Below are 21,136 nucleotides of genomic sequence, written 5' to 3'. Positions count from 1 at the left end.
CGTGTGCGTGCGTGCCCAAGATCTAAAGAGGAAAATGGAAGAGAAGGGATTGCGGCATGGCCAGTCCCCTGGGGGGTGATTTCTCACTTTCTGTCTCTCTTTCTGGTGAGCACACGTGCCCTATAGCAAAAACCTCTCCAAAACAACAACAACAACAAAAAAGAATTTTCCACAGACTAGCTTCTGGCTCCGTCCTCTTTTAACTTTAGCTCTTCTCTACCACATACTTCCAGTTCAAAGCCAGATGACACTTTCATGTCATGAATTAAGACCTGCTCCTGGGCGTTCATATCTACTGGTCTTTAAATTTTGTCTCATACCCATCAGACTCGGTAAGTGTCTGGTGTCTCCTCTTGATAAGTGTTTCTCTCTGGCTCTCCTTTTCACAGTTAATCACTAGTAGGGTAGTCCGGTTGGCAGTCCCAGAATTTACATTTTCAGGAAGTTTAAAACAGAATAAAATCTGCTTTTAAATTCTCTTTCGACCCATACAAAGACCATATTGATTAAGCCTTAGGACATAAAGTAAGATATATCTTCCTCTTGAGAACAAGATCATGAGTAATTAAACATGGCATTCATAGCTTTTGTTTCTAGGCCCTTTGAGAGTATTGTAATTAGTCTTTTCATTGTTGAACTTGAGGATGATGTAGTAGCAGAAGTCTAGTTCTCCAAAACGAATGAATATAAATCACTGATAGCAGACGGGCAGGTCTGGAAGATGGAGTGCTGGAAAGAACTTCTTGGTGGTGGATAAAACCCGGGGTTACATCATCTTGGTGAAGACTTTTGATGCAGGTCAGACAGACCCAAGTCCTGCCTCTTACTACTTGCATGATTTTAGACAAGTCATTTTGGCTTTCTGAGACTCAGTTCCTTACTGGTGAAATGAGGAGAATAACACCATGGGGTTGCAAGGATTCATGTGCATGAGGCTCTTAGCACAGAGACAGCTACAAAGGATTTCAGAAATGCTAGGTGTCACATCTTTACTTAGAACACTTTTCTCTTTTTCTAGGAAAATCTAGATATTTATATACCTGATATGTTTGGCTTATTAACCTTTTCCTAGAACTCAGCCTTACTTTAGCTGTTTCCTAAAGACAACTCTTTTTTTTTTTTTTTGGAGAGGTTTTTTTTGCTATAGGGTGCGTGTGCTCGCCAGATAGACAGAGAGAGACAGAGAGACAGAAAGCAAGAAATCCCCCCCCCAGCGGGGATGGTCACGCCGCAATCCCTTCTCCTCCAGTCTCCTCTTGGGATCTTGGGCACGCACGCACACGTGCCCGGCGTGAGTTTTAAGCCACCGGGTCCGGGATGCGAACCGCGGTCGACTATGTGGGAGTCCAGTGACATAGCCATTACACTAACTTCTGGTTCCCAAGACAACTCTTTTTGACATCCGGGGCCAGAGAGTAGTAATTTTTTGTTTGTAGTGCCTAAAAGGTGTTTTGCACAAAAAACTCCCTTTCATTCATTTAGCGGTCTACTATTTACAAAGTTTTCAAAACAGTCCTCCCATGGCAGTGTGACCTCGTGCTTCCTGGGCTCTGCCTTCTGTCCTCCCTCCCTAAGCTCTAACCCACCAAATGGCTTCTCTACTGGTGGCTTCAGCCTTGTTGCAAGGCTGCTCCTTATGGACACATGGTTCCCTTAGCTTGTCCTTCAGGTCCCCTCATTGGGGCTACTTAAGGGATGCTCAGGCTCATCTCCTCAGCTGTTCTCTATCACAGCACCCTCTTTCACGATTTCACAGCACTTTTCACTCTCTGAGAGTTTTCTTGTTCATTTATTTATTATCCACGTCTTAGAATATAAGCTCTGTGAGGATAGAAGTGCTGTCCACATTCCCTCTTTAGGTACCCATCTTCAACGGGGGAAATAGCACCTGCAAAAGGGCAAAAATTAGTTCTTGAGGGGGCAAAAAACATCGTACTCTTTTTACGTATAAAGCACAGACACAGTACTTATTAAACAGACATCCAGTATATACCTGAGCTGAAAATGAGGGGGAGGTGGGCATAATTAGCACAAATGTGTTTTAAAAATCTCCCTGAGGAGGTCATAATGAAAAAAAAAAAAGGTTAAGAATAGTGTCTTACAGTATAGGACAGCACTAAACACGTGGTAGGCTCATAAATCACATCTTTTTAAGGACTAAAGCATACCCTCTAATAGCTGCAGGAAGTGGAGTTCAGAGAGGTGAAGTAGCTAGCCTCAGGACAAAAGGTTAATAAATGGTAAAACGGAATCTTGAAACTCAGAATCCTAGGTCTTACGCTTTTCATTCTAAGTCACTCTCCGTTCATGCTTAATACACTCTTTTTGAATTGATTTGAACATATTAGACATTCCTACAAGATGAAGCAAAGAAAACTTACATTTTGTAAGTGACTCGACAATTTCAGGAAGTCATTCTGCTCAGAAGAGCCCAGCTAATCTTCCTCCTTGGGAAACATTAGTGGTAGGTTATACGTGGCTCACCTTAAACATAGGTTTCACGTCCATCTCCTACTCTCAGTAAAATAAAGGTGAAAGGTGAGCTTAGTTTTAATTACTAGTGTCTTAGTAATTGTCTCACTGTATCTGAGGCCCCAAAGAAGCAATTAACTATCGATTTATTAAGTAGTCAGGTTCAAATAGCTTAATAGGTCTTAATGCCCAAACAATTTAGTGGTTGTTAGTTGTTGCACGCCTTTATAAGCCTTAGAATTTTATTAGATCCTACGCCCTCATTTCTTCTTCCATACTGATTTCCTAAGCGTATTTGCTTCTCATCACAGACATTGCTGAAAAGCCAGCTTTGAAGAGATTTAATGTTACTGAAAGAAATATAATAATCTAATGTGAAAATGTGAACCACTTCAAGTTAGTAGTTTGCACAAATGTTACTGTGATTCTCTGAAAATTTAAAAATATCCTGACATCCTTGTGAGTTCACTGTGCACCCCTGGGTGTTCAGCACACAGTTCAGGAACTGTGGAAGTGGATCAAGGCAAGATAATGGTGCTGGCTTGAGGTAGGGCAGTTGGCAGGGGAGTTGGAAAGAAGTAGGAAAATTCAAAAAATATTTAGAAGTGAAAAACTAGAGGCAGGGAGAGCTGGTCTAAAAATGTTGAGTGAACAGGATGTGGAGATGGAGGAGAGAGTTTTAGAAGACGTAGTTTGGTACCTAGATGACTGGAGAACTCCCATGGAGTAGATAGCTCATGGTGTCTCTATCCAACCCACCTCCACTGGCTTGAGAATGGCAACCGTTCTCTACGTAGGAATGCGTCCTCACAGCCGTATTCATCTCATGTGCCTGTCTCTCTGGCAGAAGATAATTGGACCAGGGGATGTGTTGTGCTTAAGTCGGCTTAAGCCAATCAGATTCTCTCCTAATAAGCTGAAATTCAAACTTGTATTCATTTTCTATGGCTGCTGTAAAAAAATGACCCAAAATTGGTTGGCTTTAAAAAATGGAACTTTATTCTTTCACTGTTCTAGAGGCCAGAAGTTCACAACTGAGGTGTCAGCAGGGCCGCAGTCCCTCTGGAGGCTCCAGGGAAGACTCCTTCCTTGCCTCTACCAGCTTCTGGTGGAAGTTGGTTTTCTTGGGCTTCCTTGGCTGCATCAGGCCAATCTCTGCCCCATCATCCCATTGCTGCTTCCTCTTTACGTGCCGGTGTCTTCTTATATGAGAAAACCTTTATATATATATATGTATGTATACACACACATATATACTCTTTTTGAATTGATTTGAACATACTAGACATTCCTATCTATCTATCTATGATACCATATATATATATATATGGTACCATTCACAAAGCCTATGTCTTAGGACATGGGCCTGTTTTGTTGGGGCTACCAATTAATTCATTATACTCAGAGATATAGAGATGCATATGAGATATTTGCTATGTGGGGGCCTGGGAAGACTGTTTCATCCTATTTGGGTAGAGAATTAGGAAAATAAAGGTTTATGGTGAAGGATCTAGATGTACAGAGAGAAGCAGAAATGAAGGGACACTTGAGCCCGAAGATAGGCAGAGAGATGAGTGCTGCTGTGGTTCTGTTTAACGTTCCAGCTCTCAAGTCCAGTCTTTCAGGAATCCCAGCGGCTTCAGGTCCCATAATTAGTTGAATTATTTGGCAAATTCTCCCATTTTCTAGTTTGAGTGAGTTTCTCCAATGAAAAACTAAGACCCTTGACTAAGATAAAATAGAGCAGTTGAAAGAGTAGGTACGTTAGTATCAATTTTGGCAAACCTTCCATCTCCTTAAGACTTCCCACACAAGCACTGACATGAAACTCTGGCAGTGGCTCCTTACAAAATGAGAATAATTATTGTGGCTCCTCACAAAATGAGATAATTATTGGGTTCTTGGAAAAGTCATGATGCATTTTTGCATAGAATACATCATGACTTTTCCAACAACCCAATAGTAAAAAAAAAAAAAAAGTTTAAACATAAAGCAGGAAGAAATGGTTTATTTCCTTTACTCTCTCAGAAAGTGAGGGTTTTTTTTTGTTTTTTTTTTGTTTTTTTTTCACTAGTCACATTATACACAACACTTGGAGGACTTGATTATGAAGAAGGAGAGCACTGGCCAGCTGGAGTCTGTGCATGAACATGACTAGGACAGAAGGGACTAGGAACCACATTGTATGAGAAAGTGTTAGCAAGGCCCAGGAAATTTGCCTAAGAAATTAAGCACTTGAAGGGGCCGAAATACCAACAGCTGGTTTTTAAACTTGAAAGACTAGCATGTAAGAGAGGAATTAGACATATTATTGGGAGTCACATTCTGGGTTCATCCAGGAAGAAGTTTTTAAAAGTTTTAGCTGTTCGAAACTTCATGCCTGAGCTGAAGTTTGAACAGCATCCTAAGAAACGACTGGGAGCCTCTCAAGGGCAGGGACTGTGTCTTGTTCCCTTTGTATATACTCAGTACCCAACATCGGGTCTAGGGCCTAGCAGACTCTTCAGTCGAAGCTTGACAACTGGAAGACTGAATGGAAGATGTTTAAACAGAGGCTGAGTGACTAGGGCGATGTTGAAGAGATGGAAGACTAGATTGAAGGATGATCACAATATTAATAATAATGAGAGTTTTAATTTATTAAGCTTTTGGTTTATGTTACCATTTTATTTCATCTTCAGTAAACCAATTGAGTAGGTGCCCCTAACTTATGAGGTTAAGAAATACACTACACAGGTAGGAAATGACAGAACTCGAGTCACCCTCTAGCATAATATTAAGGAAAATCATTGCTCACATATTTAGCAACTACTGTGCCCTTAGAGTTTTATACACATTGATGACTGGGGAGGGGGGCCTTCCTTTTTTCTAGGTTCATGTCCAATGCCCTCCTGTGTTCGAGGTAACTGGCCTGCTTAACCACTGAAGTTTAAAGAAGGTCAGTCTGTAGTCCTCACTGCCGACTGGTTCAATGATCTACTCATACCTTAGAACAAGGCCATCATCAGTCTTTGCTACCCAATCCAAGTATGAGGTTTCTCAGGAGTCGAGCAGCTCTGATTAAGAATGGAGGTTTCATCCTTTCAGTTAGCCTCTTTATTTTAGGAGAAATGGAAGTGAACTAAAATGACTCCCAAATTGGATCGACTTTTTAATACTATAATTATCTTGTTTATGTATTTATTATCTTTCATACCAGAAGTAGAGTTCTAAGAAATTAGACTGTGTCTTGACAACTGCTATCTTTCAGTGCCTATAAACCTGCCTTGGCAACCAGCAGTTAGCGTAATGGCTATGTCGCTGGACTCCCACATAGTCGACCCCCATTTTAGTGATATGAATATTTAATCAATTGTTTTTTTTTCTTTTTTTTTGGAGAGGTTTTTGCTATAGGGCACGTGCGCTCGCCAGACAGAGAGATAGAGACAGAGAGACAGAAAGCGAGAAATCACCCTACAGGGGGGATGGCCATGCCACAATCCCTTCTCTCCCATTCTCCTCTCGGGATCTTGGGCACGCACGCACACGCGCCTGGTGTGAGTTTAAGCCACCGGGTCCAGGACGTGAACTGCGGTCGACTATATGGGAGTCCAGCGACATAGCCATTACACTAACTGCTGGTCCCTAATAAATTGGTATTTATTAAATAAAGGAAGGGCTGGAGGAAGGAAAGAAAAGTTAGTTTCTGGGAAACATCTTAAGGCATGTTTGATAAATATGAATGATATCGATGTGGGCACCTGTACTGAGGCCTGTGCCAGGCCTCTCCTGACCACTCCTCTTCGTGGTGTGGAGACGTCCAGAACTCACAAAAACCCAGGGCCAGCTGTTTAATTACTGACACTTCCCAGGCCTCTGCTAAGCCTCAGTCTCTCCTCTTTGAAATGATAAAAGCAACTTGAGGCCTTGAGAAGCCAGATTCCGCTTATCTAACCCTTCTCTAAAGTAAACTGAGCTTCTTCTTGATAGGGTACCCTTAGCCTGCTAGAACTCCCCCTTCCCCCAAACTTCCCCGTGCTTAACTTCTGCCGGGGGCCAGAGATCAGAGTGTTAACTCCTCCTCACAGTCATAAAACAAAGAGTTGTTCTTATTTCTCTGGAGTGCTGTCTTTCATCCCTGGCAGTCTGTTTTCCAGCAACAATATCTGGGGAAGAGTTGCGCTGGATTTGTAATCTCTAAGGAGGATGGGGTTAATGTGTATGGAAATTACTCTCTTGGACTGTCTTGGGCACCCAGCAATCTGGGATCTGTTTGCAGCTTCTTTGAGAATATACAATTATGCATCATCTTACCGGTTCAATGGACATAAACTTTTGCATATAACTTAAGGTTGTTCATGGACCTCCTGAAGAAGTCAAAGGACCCCAAGTTAAAAATTCCTGTAGAAATGGGGATCCCTACAGCAACAACTGGGAGCCTGGCTCAGTGAGATAATGCAGGAAGCACCTTTAAAGAAACAGGACAGATTCCCGTTGAGGGGAGAAAGTGTGCCCAAAGAATCCCTGGAAACCAAATTGTATTTGAAGTGGCGCTGCGGGCGGTTGCTATGGACGCTTGCCTCTCCAATCAGCGCGCGGCTTGCTGGACTGTACGGCGCTCATGGTTGCTGTGGCAACTGAGGGCAACAGCTTGGCGGCTCCCGCTGGCGCTGCGAGCAGGATAGGGAGTCCTCCGGCTGCGGCGTCTGTGAGTTGGACGCGGGGTCGTGGCTGGGGAGGGGATGCAGAACTGACCCGGGATCCGGGGTGCACGGGGGCGTCCCCTCTGCTCGTTCCCTCTGCTTCCCAGGAGCTCCCCAGACTTTTCAGGCCCCCCCCCGACCCCCCCTCCCACCGCAGCCTCCTCTGAGGAGAGGTCCTCACCCGGTTCAAGTGACTGGACCTTGGGTTTCCGTTCTGGGCTTTTCCTAGCCAGAGGCGGCCGCAAGGATAGACCTGGGTGTTACTTTGATTCTAACTTCCAATTAGCCCCGAGGTCTTGGCAGAGTCTGGCTCCTCACCAGGAAAAGGAGCTGCTACGGCCCCACTCCTCCTTCAGCCCCTCCCCTACTTCGTTCTCCCGGCGATCGTGAGGATCTGGTGTTTGACCCGCGCCTCCTCCTATGGTCGCATTTCCTAGCCTCGATGATCCGGTGAAGTGACTGGAATATTAACCCACCGTTACCGTTGAGCACTCTGGGCTTCAGGGCTGGCGAGGGTCCTAGTCCGACTTAGCCCCCGTTGGCTGCACAGCGTCCCGCCCTCCATGGGTGCCCATCTTTGTATCTTGCCCGTTTCCCTCTTTACTGGGTATTTTCGGACTACTTCAACTACTTATGTTTATCATGGTGATCCTTTCCATCCTCCTTTTCTTTACTCTTTTTTTTTTCCTCTAGAGAATTATTCCTTTAATTTGTTATTGTTATTATTTAAGTTGCTATAGGACACATGAGCTCACTAGATGCGCGGTGCGCGCCAGATAGAGAAAGCAGCCAGGTCCGAGACCTGAACTGCTGCAATAGACCACGTGGGAGTCCAACACCTTACTCGCCACACCACCTGCTGGTCCCTCCTTTTCTTTACTCTTTAAAGCACTTGAGGTCCTACTTGATGTCTTGTATTAGCCTAGGTGTTTTGCAAGGGAGTGGTGTTTTGTTTACCTTGCAAAACATGACAAAACTGGAAGGATTTGTGACTTTTCTTTTCTTTTTTTTTTTTTTTTTTTAGGTTTTGGCCATAGGGCATACAGTAGTTTCTTGGAGGGGGCCGGTTTGGAGACACAGGCTTACCTCACTGGGTTCAGGACTGAAACCACGCAGTTCGTCATATGGGATCCAACTGCCTAACTACCATGCCACCTGCTGGTCCCAGCACCTTTGCCTTTAATGAGCCGATTAAGTGGAGCCATCTTTTACTCTGTGCTAGGTTTAGAAATCAAGGTCTAATTTAGGTCAAAAGTGAATGCAATCAAACAGCCTTAACAAGTTCCTTAAGGGCCAGCCTGGTGGTGGTGGTGAAGGAGGTTGGATTCCACATGGCGGAATTCACATTTGAGTCCTGGACTTTGTGGCTTGTGAAACACACTGGACAACAGCATGCCTGAATCTGGAGAGGAGAATGGAGAGGGATCTGAAGAATGGACATCCCCTGTGGGGAGTGCTTTCTCACTTCTGTCTCTCTTTCTCAGTCTCTTATCTCTGGAGAGCCCACAGGCCCTATAGCAAAATTTAAAAATTATTTAGGAGCAGCCCAATTCAGAAACCTAACCACTGGAAAGTTTTGGTTCTGGAAATAGATAAGTGAATTTATAAAATTCTTATTTATAGACTTTTCCAATTAGTTGTCATGAATTAGTGAAAGGGAAAATTCATCAGTTCTGTCTTTATCCTAAATTTTATTGTGGCTTTCATTTCATACTTGAGTTTCTTTCTTGAACGTGTCAAGGAGTCTGTCACCATTTGTGTGGCTTCCCAGGGCATCGCTCTTTGCTTGGTGGGTAGGTGAATTCTCAGATTCATTCATGCATACCTCTCGCGATCTCTCCAGTATACACATGGTTCCAGCGCTGATGAAACTAGTGTGTTCTGGACCCCCTCACTTCATTATACAGCACAGGCTCACTGACTAGAATGGCAAAGACAATCATCCAACTATTTAAAAGGTGGTTTTTCTGTCTTTATTTAGCTAAGTATGAATAACATTGAAATTCCATCACCTCCACTGATGCAACTCTTTTGGGGTCTTATTGTAGAAGTTGTACTTGCGCTGCAAACTCATCAGCGTGTCATATTATTAGTCTTTTAAAATTTTGTCTTCCTGATGAGAAAATAATGGTTATCATTTACTTATTTATATTTCCTTGATTACAAGTCAGGTTGAGTAGTTAATGATTACTGACTATTGATAATTGCTCTTCTGTGAATTGCCTGTTAGACCTTATAAGAAGTTAAATTTTTTTTTAATGTAAGTGGGTATAATTTTGTTCTATATTACATTTAGAGATATGAAAGAATATTAACCCACCGTTACCGTTGAGCACTCTGGGCTTCAGGGCTGGCGAGGGTCCTAGTCCGACTTAGCCCCCGTTGGCTGCACAGCGTCCCGCCCTCCATGGGTGCCCATCTTTGTATCTTGCCCGTTTCCCTCTTTACTGGGTATTTTCGGACTACTTCAACTACTTATGTTTATCATGGTGATCCTTTCCATCCTCCTTTTCTTTACTCTTTTTTTTTTCCTCTAGAGAATTATTCCTTTAATTTGTTATTGTTATTATTTAAGTTGCTATAGGACACATGAGCTCACTAGATGCGCGGTGCGCGCCAGATAGAGAAAGCAGCCAGGTCCGAGACCTGAACTGCTGCAATAGACCACGTGGGAGTCCAACACCTTACTCGCCACACCACCTGCTGGTCCCTCCTTTTCTTTACTCTTTAAAGCACTTGAGGTCCTACTTGATGTCTTGTATTAGCCTAGGTGTTTTGCAAGGGAGTGGTGTTTTGTTTACCTTGCAAAACATGACAAAACTGGAAGGATTTGTGACTTTTTTCTTTTTTCTTTTTTTTCTTTTTTTTAGGTTTTGGCCATAGGGCATACAGTAGTTTCTTGGAGGGGGCCGGTTTGGAGACACAGGCTTACCTCACTGGGTTCAGGACTGAAACCACGCAGTTCGTCATATGGGATCCAACTGCCTAACTACCATGCCACCTGCTGGTCCCAGCACCTTTGCCTTTAATGAGCCGATTAAGTGGAGCCATCTTTTACTCTGTGCTAGGTTTAGAAATCAAGGTCTAATTTAGGTCAAAAGTGAATGCAATCAAACAGCCTTAACAAGTTCCTTAAGGGCCAGCCTGGTGGTGGTGGTGAAGGAGGTTGGATTCCACATGGCGGAATTCACATTTGAGTCCTGGACTTTGTGGCTTGTGAAACACACTGGACAACAGCATGCCTGAATCTGGAGAGGAGAATGGAGAGGGATCTGAAGAATGGACATCCCCTGTGGGGAGTGCTTTCTCACTTCTGTCTCTCTTTCTCAGTCTCTTATCTCTGGAGAGCCCACAGGCCCTATAGCAAAATTTAAAAATTATTTAGGAGCAGCCCAATTCAGAAACCTAACCACTGGAAAGTTTTGGTTCTGGAAATAGATAAGTGAATTTATAAAATTCTTATTTATAGACTTTTCCAATTAGTTGTCATGAATTAGTGAAAGGGAAAATTCATCAGTTCTGTCTTTATCCTAAATTTTATTGTGGCTTTCATTTCATACTTGAGTTTCTTTCTTGAACGTGTCAAGGAGTCTGTCACCATTTGTGTGGCTTCCCAGGGCATTGCTCTTTGCTTGGTGGGTAGGTGAATTCTCAGATTCATTCATGCATACCTCTCGCGATCTCTCCAGTATACACATGGTTCCAGCGCTGATGAAACTAGTGTGTTCTGGACCCCCTCACTTCATTATACAGCACAGGCTCACTGACTAGAATGGCAAAGACAATCATCCAACTATTTAAAAGGTGGTTTTTCTGTCTTTATTTAGCTAAGTATGAATAACATTGAAATTCCATCACCTCCACTGATGCAACTCTTTTGGGGTCTTATTGTAGAAGTTGTACTTGCGCTGCAAACTCATCAGCGTGTCATATTATTAGTCTTTTAAAATTTTGTCTTCCTGATGAGAAAATAATGGTTATCATTTACTTATTTATATTTCCTTGATTACAAGTCAGGTTGAGTAGTTAATGATTACTGACTATTGATAATTGCTCTTCTGTGAATTGCCTGTTAGACCTTATAAGAAGTTAAATTAATGATTACTGACTATTGATAATTGCTCTTTTGTGAATTGCCTGTTAGACTAAGAAGTTAAGTTTTTTTTTAATGTAAGTGGGTATAATTTTGTTCTATATTACATTTAGAGATATGAAAATAAATGCATTTCTGAAAAGCTCTTCGGGAAATGGTACTTGTAAGGTGTTATTTTATTTCATGTCTCGAGTATAAGGCAAAGTTGGAGTTCTTTTTGGGAAAGGTACAGCAATACATGCCTCTGGCTTGTGTGTGTGAATGGTTCATACCATCACCACATCAAGGGAAGTTAGGATTCATTATTTGTAGTAGAGTTTCATGGGCCTCACAAATAGTTTTGAAGTTGCTTCTCTACTTTCACAGCAAAGACGTTTAGAACATGAGAACTCCCATCAAATTTGAAAAAAAAAACCCAAACCATGTAGCCTGTTAGTATTGAAACCATGTTTTAATTGGTACTCACTGAGGATCTGGTAGAGATCCTCGACCCTTGGTGCATGGACCTACTTATTTTATGCTTATGCTCATCTTTTAGGGGAGACTGTTCATACCCTTCATCCAGTTCTTAGTGGAACTCAGACCGCAAAGGTTAAAGGTCACCGCTTTGGGATGAACACATTTCAGAACTCAGTGGACTATAATAAGTGAAGAGATAGCCCTTTCTGAGGACATCCCTTTTCTCTCAAATGATTTCTTCCAAGATCTATTTTCTCATTTCAAATGCAGAGAGACTTAGCGTTTGACTGTTCTTCATGCACAATGTCATGGGGACTTGAAATAATCGTAGGGTCATGGCTGGAAGGATTTCAGGTCAGGCAGAGAAGTATTAAGTGAGGAATTGACATATCGCAAAATGCCTCTAATGCAATTTAATTTGAAAAACCACAGTCAGTCTTATTTCATTAAATATTGAAAATGCTTTAGTTCTCTGATCTTTTAAAAGGGTCATATTTATCTCTTGAGGCAGTAGGGAGGAAAAGTGGACTCGTAAAATATATTCTGTATTGGCCTGGCCTTATAAGCCTGATAGTTAAGGTCTGTGTATAGGAATCCAGATCCCACCTGGCTGACCGTGTTTCAAATCTTGGCCCCGGTGACTTGAAAAACTTGCCAGGTTCATATGCATGTGTGCTCTAAATTCTAAAGGGATGGAGAAATGAAGGAAAAAGAATCGCAATATGACCACGCCCCACTGGGGAATACTTTATTTCACTTTCTCTTTCATTCTCTGGTGCCTTCCTGATTCTGAAATATGCTTACCACACTGTTGTTATTTAAAAAGCCATGAGTATTGATATTTGCTTTCAGACATGAATAAATATAGCTTAACCTTGGCTGTGCTCCCTGGCAATTAAAAAAAAATGTTCTGTGTTTGATTGAAAGGTTCTTCCGAAGTATTAGATCTTTAAAGTGATCTCCATTTTAAAATAAATACTACAGGGGCGAGCAGGTGGCATAAAGGTTACATTGCTGGACTCCCACGGACAGACTGCAGTTCGATTCCCAGACCTGGTGGCTTTAAAATCACGCCAGGTATGTGCACGTGCACACGTGTGTGCGCATGCCCGACCAAGATCGCAGGAGGCGAATGGAGGAGAACAGATTGCACGTGGCCATCTCCCCAGGAGGGTGATTTCTCACTTTCCTTCTCATTGTCTCTGTGTCTCTCTGGTGAGTGAACATATGTGCCCTATGGCAAAAAGCTCTGTAAAAGAGATAATATTAAAAATGAATAACACAAAGTCAGCTTCCTTGACTTTAAACAAAAATGAGTGTGAAATTACTAACAAAAGAAATCTCTGATAATTTCACATGCACTTCATAAATCCCCTGTATTCTATTTGAAAATGGCATCTCTTTTCATTAGTAAGCTATGTAAAATGTCCTGAATATAAGGTTACTCTAATGACATTATGATCTGATGCATCTGTGTCTGCTTTTATTTCATTAAACGGCTATTATAAGGCCAAGTTAAACAACTTTGCCTAATTCTGTGTTCTGTACAACTATGTTGTTGATGCCTGTTTTTATTATAAACAATCCACCCAAGTTTGCAGCAGTAGCTTTGAAAAAATCCCTAATTAAAATAAATTTCAAGGTTAAGCTATTTTTATTCATGCCTGAAAACAATTACCAATACTCATGGCTTTTTAAATAGTAAGAGTGTGGTAAGCGTATTTCAAAACCAGGAAGGCAGAAATTTGTGTTTATGAAAGCCAAAAATTAGTCTTGCAGTGCTTTGGAATGTGCCTGGTAATTAATTATAGGTGATGTGTATTATGTGGAACCTCAAAGATTTTTGTGGGAGGTGGAAAAAAGGGCCTTATGTATTTCATTTCTGATATAATCCCTTTCACTCACAGAATTAAGTTTTAGTAAAAAGGAATAACGGGGATGTACTCTAAGAATACTAATTAATAACTTTAGCGCTACCAGAACGAGATTCTGTAATACACAGTAGGTTGCCAGTTGTTAAATCATGAAATATTGCAGAGAGGGAAAAGGCAAGATACTTTTTCCCAATATGGCTCGTTATGTTAAATGTGTTAGTGGTAGGGGATTTTGCACTTGTTAATCATTTGTGTTTTTACATCGCTGTTTGTAATTACAATTAAACAGATGGTTCTGAAAACGATGGCGTGTTCTTGGCAATTAAAACCATGGCGAGCAGCTTTTCCTGCTCCCCCAACATACAATTAAACTGAATAGACGCATATAACCCAGTGGGTTCTTGAGAAGAAAGGTTCCGTGTAGATGCGAGTAGACAGGATTCTGTTTACAGCCCTATCATCTTGACTCCTGCCAAACTGAGAGCTTGACAGCTGGCAGAGGGCTTCCAAACACCGGTTTTATGAAGTACTCACCTCTTCTCTGCTTTCGCCTCCAGTCCTATTTTTGCCATACACAGATTGGTAGAATATGTTTTATGATAGAATGGAATCTTTGAAACAGTCTCTTTAACTGTTGGGGTGTTGTATCGAATATGCCTTGCTAAATTCTGGGAGCTCAGCTAATGTATGAAAGTCCTCAAAAGCCCAGGAAAATGGGAACCAGCAGTTAGCGTAATGGCTATGTCACTGGACTCCCACGTAGTCGACCGCGGTTCGTGTCCCGGACCCGGTGGCTTAAAACTCGCCGGGCGCGTGTGCGTGCGTGCCCAAGATCCCGAGAGGAGAATGGAGGAGAAGGGATTGCGGCGTGACCATCCCCCCTGGGGGGTGATTTCTCGCTTTCTGTCTCTATGTCTCTCTCTGTCTGTCTGGCGAGCGCACGCGCCCTACAGTGAAAATCTCTCCAAAAAAAAAAAAAAAAAAAGCCCAGGAAAATTAGTTCCCCTCCCTCTTTATTCAAAAAATTAACACAAATATCTTTGCTTGTGAAAAAGTTTTTTTTTTTTTTTGTCTCAGGGCTTTTACCAAAAGAAAATAGGGTTTATTTTGGGTTTTAGGAAAACCAAATTTATCAACCCATCTACTGATTTCTATTATAAAAAATTAACTTTAGGATAATTTAAAATAAGGATCCAGAGCTCCCCCCTCCAATAATACGAGGGCCTTTCAAAAAAGTTCACAGAAAATGTTTATTATGAAAAACCTATGCATGGATTTCAGCATTTTTACACCAAAATAAACTCATACTTTAATTCCATTTTTCCTCAAACTTTTAGAAGTCCCCGTGTATTTCACCAGTTGAAATGTGGCTCTGTGGACTGAGGTCTCTTCCTTGATCCAGACCTCAGCAGTGTGAATGGCTCTTCCCAAAGCAATGGAATTGGAGCCCGCTGTGGCCTGTTGAAAGATGAAACCTTGGAAATGTGTTTTGTTTGCATGAGCATAAATAGGCCCAAGTATACTTTCAAAGATTTTAGGTACAGGCTTTTGTGCCCACAAGTAAGCAGTTATTTGCTGGTGCAATTAACCATCTGCACCTTATTATGAGGGTGCAGCTGGCTAATTATGCTCAGCGCCATAGGGCAGGTTCAACTGCTCATCTGCATGGGAACTGTCTTTGCAGCCAAGGACACTGACCTTTAAAAACAAGTCCTTAAATTTAACCAGTTCATTCTGAGGTTACCACTCATGGATTTTTGTTTCATTTTGCTCAGAAGTGAAATTCATATATGGGTAGTGGTATTTCTATTTGGGTAAAGTAATTATTACAGAACTATGGGACAGTCAGGGATAAATGAGATCCCAGCTCAGTTCAAATTATTTTGGTTCCTTGTTGGAGAATGGTACATCAATATGGATGATGTGTTCATGAACTTTTCTGAATGACAACTTAGAGCATCACTGAGACTTAAAATGGGGAGAATTTGTGTATTAGCCAGTTCAAAATAGTTTTCAGCAATAGTTAACACTATTCTTATGATTTTAAAAAAAGTTAATTTCTTCCATGAGTGAGAGAGACAGAGACAGAGTCAACACCCCAATGGGGTCTTGATGATGCAATTCATCTCCTGCCAGCCGTGGATCATGGACACATACATGCCCAGCATGCTCGAGTGTCTCTGGGCACAAACCAGAAACCTTCTCATGTGAGTCAGCTTCACAGAGCATCATGTTTTACTCCTGTGCCACTGTTCAGCTCCTATTATGATTTACTGGGTGGATGATTTAAGAGAAGAACAACAAAATACTGAAGAGGACAATCTTTTTTTTTTTCTTTTTCTTTTGGTTTGCCAGAGGACACATACACTTGCCTGAGAGACAGAGAAAGAGGGACCATTCCGTCAGGACTTGGGGCACACATGCACATGTACCTGGTGTGTGTGTGTGTGTGTGTGTGTGTTTTAAGAGAAATTTTTGCTATGGGGCACGTGTGCTTGTTGGAGAGACAGCCAGAACGTGAGAAATCACCCTCCTGGGAGGATGAGCATGCAACAATCCCCTTTCCTCTATTCTCCTTTTGGGATTTTGGGCACCCAGGCAAAGTTTAAGTTTTAAGCCACTGGGTCTGGGACTTGAACTATAGTCAACTACATGGGAGTCCAGAAACATAACCATTATGCCATCTGTTGGTCTCCCTGGTGTGTTTCTTAAGCTGCAGATCTGGAACTGGAACTGTGTGGTCAGCCACATGGGATCTGGCTCCCTTAACCAATAGGCCAAGGAGCCAGCCCAAAGAGAATCTTAAATTTTAGTGTAGGTCAAATTAACAGTCAGTGGTAATTTGCTGGATAGTAATCATCATTTAACTCAAGATTTACATGAACCTGTGCAATAGATAACTATTACTATCAATTCATGTGCCAAATCTGTAAGTCTGCTGGCTCTAAAAGTCTTTCTCAGAAAAGAATTGAGACAAAAGGCTAGGGCTGTCTAGTCCTCACTGACATAGTGACAGGGGATTGGAAAACAGACTCGTGAGAAAATTGGATTACATCATTTTTAACAGCATATTTATTCATCCCATGACAGAGACGGGAAAAAAGAGAGAGGTACCCTCAACAGGGTCTTCAAGCCACTATCCACTTGCAGCCCCAGTCTACCCTGATCACGTGCTCATGCATGTGCCTAGCACATATAGGGAGGCCCCAGGACAGGAAACCTGGACCTTCCCATCTGGGTCCAGTTGCATTATTGCTGTGCCATTTTCTGGCCCCAGTTTTGAGAAATGTTTAATTTTTCAAATGAACTCACCTTAGAATTTTAGGGGCTAGCAGACGGTGTTAATGGTTATGTCACTGGACTCCCACATGGCCAACCATGGTTCCAGTCCTGGACCCAGTGGCTTGAAACTCACACCGGTGCATCTTTGTGAGTGCCCAAGATCCTGGGAGGAGAATGGAGAAGAAGGAATTGCATTGTGCCATATCCCTAGGAGATGATTTCTCACTTTCCCTTTCATTCTGTCTGTCTCTCTCTGCGATAAGCACACGCACCCTAAGGCAAGAGCCTTAAAAAAAAAAAGAATTTTAACTATAAATATAACATACATGTAAATGTATGAAGCATATTTGTACCATTTAATGAATAATATAAAGGGAACAGTATAAACACCTCCTAGGCCAAGATTGTAATATGAGCATCCCAGAAACCTTGATCATATCCCTCTCCTCCCACCCTTCAGAGGTAACTGCCCTCCTGGCTTCTATGATGATTATTCTTGATTTCTATTACAGTTTTACTATTTTGTATGCATTCCAAAAATACAGGTCTGTTTTCTTGTGTTTGAACTCTACTAAAATTGAATCATACTTTATTCATGTTCATGTTGCTTTTTTCCCCTCAACTTAATGTAAAATTAATCCATGTTTTGGTCTAGCTGTAGATCATCTTTGTTGACTTATGCTATTTTATAGAACTACAACAGTTACATACTCTGTACACCACTGATGAGACATAGGTTGTTTCCCATATTTCACTAGTGTGGATCAAACAACTATGAACACTTTTTCTCATATTATCTGTAGCATATACGTACAGATGTTTCTCTGGACTGATACAGGGGGAAACTCTTGGGTTCGAGGATGTAGTGTCACCTTGTTCTCTAAAGTGGTTTTACTCGATATAGTCCCTCAAGCAAATGTTTAGGATTTTCCATCTCAACACAGAGGAGTCAATACTCAGAATTATACACTCAAATTTTGCCTCTCTGGTAGATGAATATGGGTATTGTATAACTTAATAACATTTTCCTAAATTTTCATAAGGTTGAGCATTTCTTATGTATTTATTGACCATTAGATATTCTCTAGTTAAGTGCCTGTTCTTTTGCTTGTTTGTTTTTTTCTGATTTCCCTATTGGGGTTTCTGTTTTTCATATTGTTTAGTAGGAGTCCTTTCTTTTAGAGGTTTTTGCCTTAGGGCACATGCACTCACTGGGGAGAGACAGAGACAGTGAGAGGGAAAGTAAGAAACCACTCTCCCTAGTGGGGATGGCCACGCTGCAGTCCCTTCTCCATTCTTCTCCTGGGATCTTGGGTGCACACACTCCTGCCTGGTGTGAGTTTAAGCCACTGGGTCTGGGACTCTAACTGTGGTAGGCTATGTGGGAGTTCAGCAATGTAACTGCTACGTCATCTGCTGGCCCCAAGTTCTTTATTTTTATTTTTAATCGACACATAATTACACATATTTATGGGGTACAGCATGATTTTTCAGTATAAAAATGCAATATGTAGTGATCAAATCAGGGTACTTAGCATATTCATTTTGTCATTACTTTGTGTTGGGCATATTCAAAGTCCTATGGAAGTTCTTTAAATATTCTGGTATTAGAGATTTGTTGATATGTGTTGTAAATACCTTCTTTCATATTGAGGCTTGTCTTTTCATTTTTCATATGATATCTTCAGATAAAAATTTAATATTTATCTTTTTTTTTAATAGAGTGAGAGTTTTGCTATAGGGCATGTGTGCTAGCCAGAGAGACAGAGAAACAGAAAGTGAGAAATCACCCCTCAGAGGAATGGCCATGCCGCAATCCTTTCTCCTCCATTCTCCTCTTGGGATTTTGGGCATACATGCACATGCACCTGGTGTGAGTTTTAAGCCACTGGGTCCAGGACTTGAACAGCAGTCGACTATGTGGGAGTCCAGCAATGTAACCATTATGCCATCTGCTGGTCCCTAATATTAATATAATACCTAACTTTGTGTAGTCACAACTGTCCATCTTTTTCGTGGGTGTTTCGAGTGTTTAAGTAACCCACCTTTTATTGAAGATCTTCTCTTAAAATACCATCTAAATAGTTGTTCTTTTGCCCTTCATATTTAGATTTTATTTAGCCTGGAATATGTATATGAAATAAATAGGGTGAAAAAAGGAGTCCCTCATTATTTTCTAATATGGATACTTAGTTGTTTCAGCAGCATTTACTGGAAAGTCCATCATCTTCTTACTGCTCTGCAGTTTCATCTTAGTCATAAAGCAAGTATCCATAAATCTGGGATGTCTTTTTGTTCTTTTGTTCTTTTGTCTTTTGGTCATTTCTTCAAACCATGTAAGGTGCATGATACATGTATATATGCATACCATATCATGCCTAAAAATAAACCATAATTCCTCTGTACCATCAAATTTCTCAAGTTGTCTCATGGTATTTTAACAGCATGTTATGTACAAAGCATGATCAAAAATAAGATTAACACATTGCATGGTTGACATGTCTCTTTTAGTTTATGGGTTTCTCTTTTCTCCTCCTTTTTCTTATAGTTTTGTTTTGTTTTGTTTGTTTGTTTTTCAACACTTGTGGAAGAAACCAGGTTCTGTAGAGTTTCCACACTCCACATTTTCATGGTATAATTTGTAATTTAATCTTTTTTCTATATTTGTTATACACTGGAATTATATCTAGCAATTTGATCAGATTCAAGTTGGATGTTTATTCAAAAGAATATTTCATAGTAGTATGTGCTTCCTATTCCATCACATTAGGAGGAACATAACATCTAGTTGTTTTTCTTTTAACGATACTAAGATTGATTGGAGGGTTCAGGTGTTGTCAGCCAAATTGATTATTAATGTTCCCTATCAAGGTTTTATCTAATGGTTTTGGCAGAAGGACTTAAATCCTTTCATCAGGGGTGGGTGATGATTTGTAGATACTATCATTTGTTGTGTATTCATCAGCTAGCATTTTTTTTTAAAGAACAACTTTTCTCATTTACTAGTCTACTACTATGAAATATATTTCACACAGGAAAGGCATGGTAAGTTCTTGGTTATTGGTACTTAAGTGGCCTGCAATGGTGATTAATCAGTTTTTTTTAAATTTTACTATGAATTAATGAATTTTTTTTTAGAGGTTTTTGCTATAGGGTACGTGCGCACGTCTGAAAGACAGAGAGAGACAGAGAGACAGAGAGACAGAAAGCAAGAAATCACCCCCCGGGGGATGGCCACACTGCAGTCCCTTCTCCTCCATTCTCCTCTCGGGATCTTGGGCATGCACGCACACGTGCCCGGCGTGAGTTCTAAGCCACCGGATCCAGGACACGAACCACGGTCAACTACGTGGGAATCCAGCGACATAGCCATTACACTAACTGCTTTTTACCTCTCCAATTATTTTTTAACCAGTCAATCACTATTTCTCATTTTGCTTGTAAAAAGACTTTACCCACCATGAAATACTTCTCAGACCAGTCCAGTTGAGAATACTATACATGTCATCATCAACAGGTAATAAACCATATTTGTGTCCCACTAGTGTCATGCCTCTCTATTTGTTCTCTTGCTGTCTTTCTTGATAAGGTTCTGGGATTTTTTTGAAGGAGATTTTAATGATTGATTTAAATTTGTAGATAAATTTGGGAAAAATTGGTATCTTTACTGAATTTTTTTGTATTTTATTAATGTTACTCTTTTTTAAAGTTAATTTACATTTATTCACTGAGCATTGTCACAGCATACAAAATGTAATCCAGAAGATGCTGCGTAGTAGATTCATCATACATGTTATCGTCAATCATTTTTCATTTCTAGTTTCATATATATATGTGTGTGTGTGTATATATATATATATATATGAAACTAGAAATATATGTATTTATATATACATATAAATATATATAATCATATATATGTGTGTGTATATGATTATTTATATTGTATGTACATATACACACATATATATGAAACTAGAAATATATATATGCATATACATATATACATATATATTTTTCCCCCTACTTCTCACCCTCTGCCATTTCCCACTCTCCTCCCACACTATCTCAGGTGTCCACAGTTGTTTTCCATTCCTTTTTTCCCCCACACTTTATTGATTCACAAAATTTCTTAAATAATCTAACTACTTTCAATAGCAAGCTCTGCTGATATATATATATATGAATACATGTCTGATTTAAGGCATGAAACTCTGAGTAGAATGAATATACTATAAGGTAGCACCTAGCTGATGCTATATAGTTTACTATGG

The 21,136-nt window shown here is 40.8% G+C and overlaps 1 protein-coding gene and 1 long non-coding RNA gene across 2 annotated transcripts in view; one reads left to right on the top strand and one right to left on the bottom strand.

Moving 5' to 3' along the window:
- Positions 1-1,819: 1,819 nt before the first annotated feature.
- On the bottom strand, positions 1,820-6,990 carry LOC102482390 (uncharacterized). Its single transcript, XR_335198.1, has 3 exons — positions 6,920-6,990; positions 2,382-2,447; positions 1,820-1,888 (listed from the first exon to the last, which is right to left on the bottom strand). It is a non-coding gene; the product is annotated as an uncharacterized LOC102482390 (long non-coding RNA).
- A 116-nt stretch (positions 6,991-7,106) lies between these two features.
- HYDIN (HYDIN axonemal central pair apparatus protein) overlaps positions 7,107-21,136 on the top strand; it is a 378,086-nt gene continuing 364,056 nt past the window's right edge. Inside the window, 1 exon segment of the mRNA XM_006152662.1 lies at positions 7,107-7,159. The gene's annotated coding sequence lies outside the window, so the exon portion shown is untranslated.

The sequence above is a fragment of the Tupaia chinensis genome, unplaced genomic scaffold (assembly GCF_000334495.1).
Source record: "Tupaia chinensis unplaced genomic scaffold, TupChi_1.0 Scaffold000355_1, whole genome shotgun sequence".
Lineage (NCBI taxonomy): Eukaryota > Metazoa > Chordata > Mammalia > Scandentia > Tupaiidae > Tupaia > Tupaia belangeri.
The sequence above is the reverse complement of the archived record's forward strand: the minus strand, read 5'-3'. Positions and strand labels throughout refer to the sequence as shown.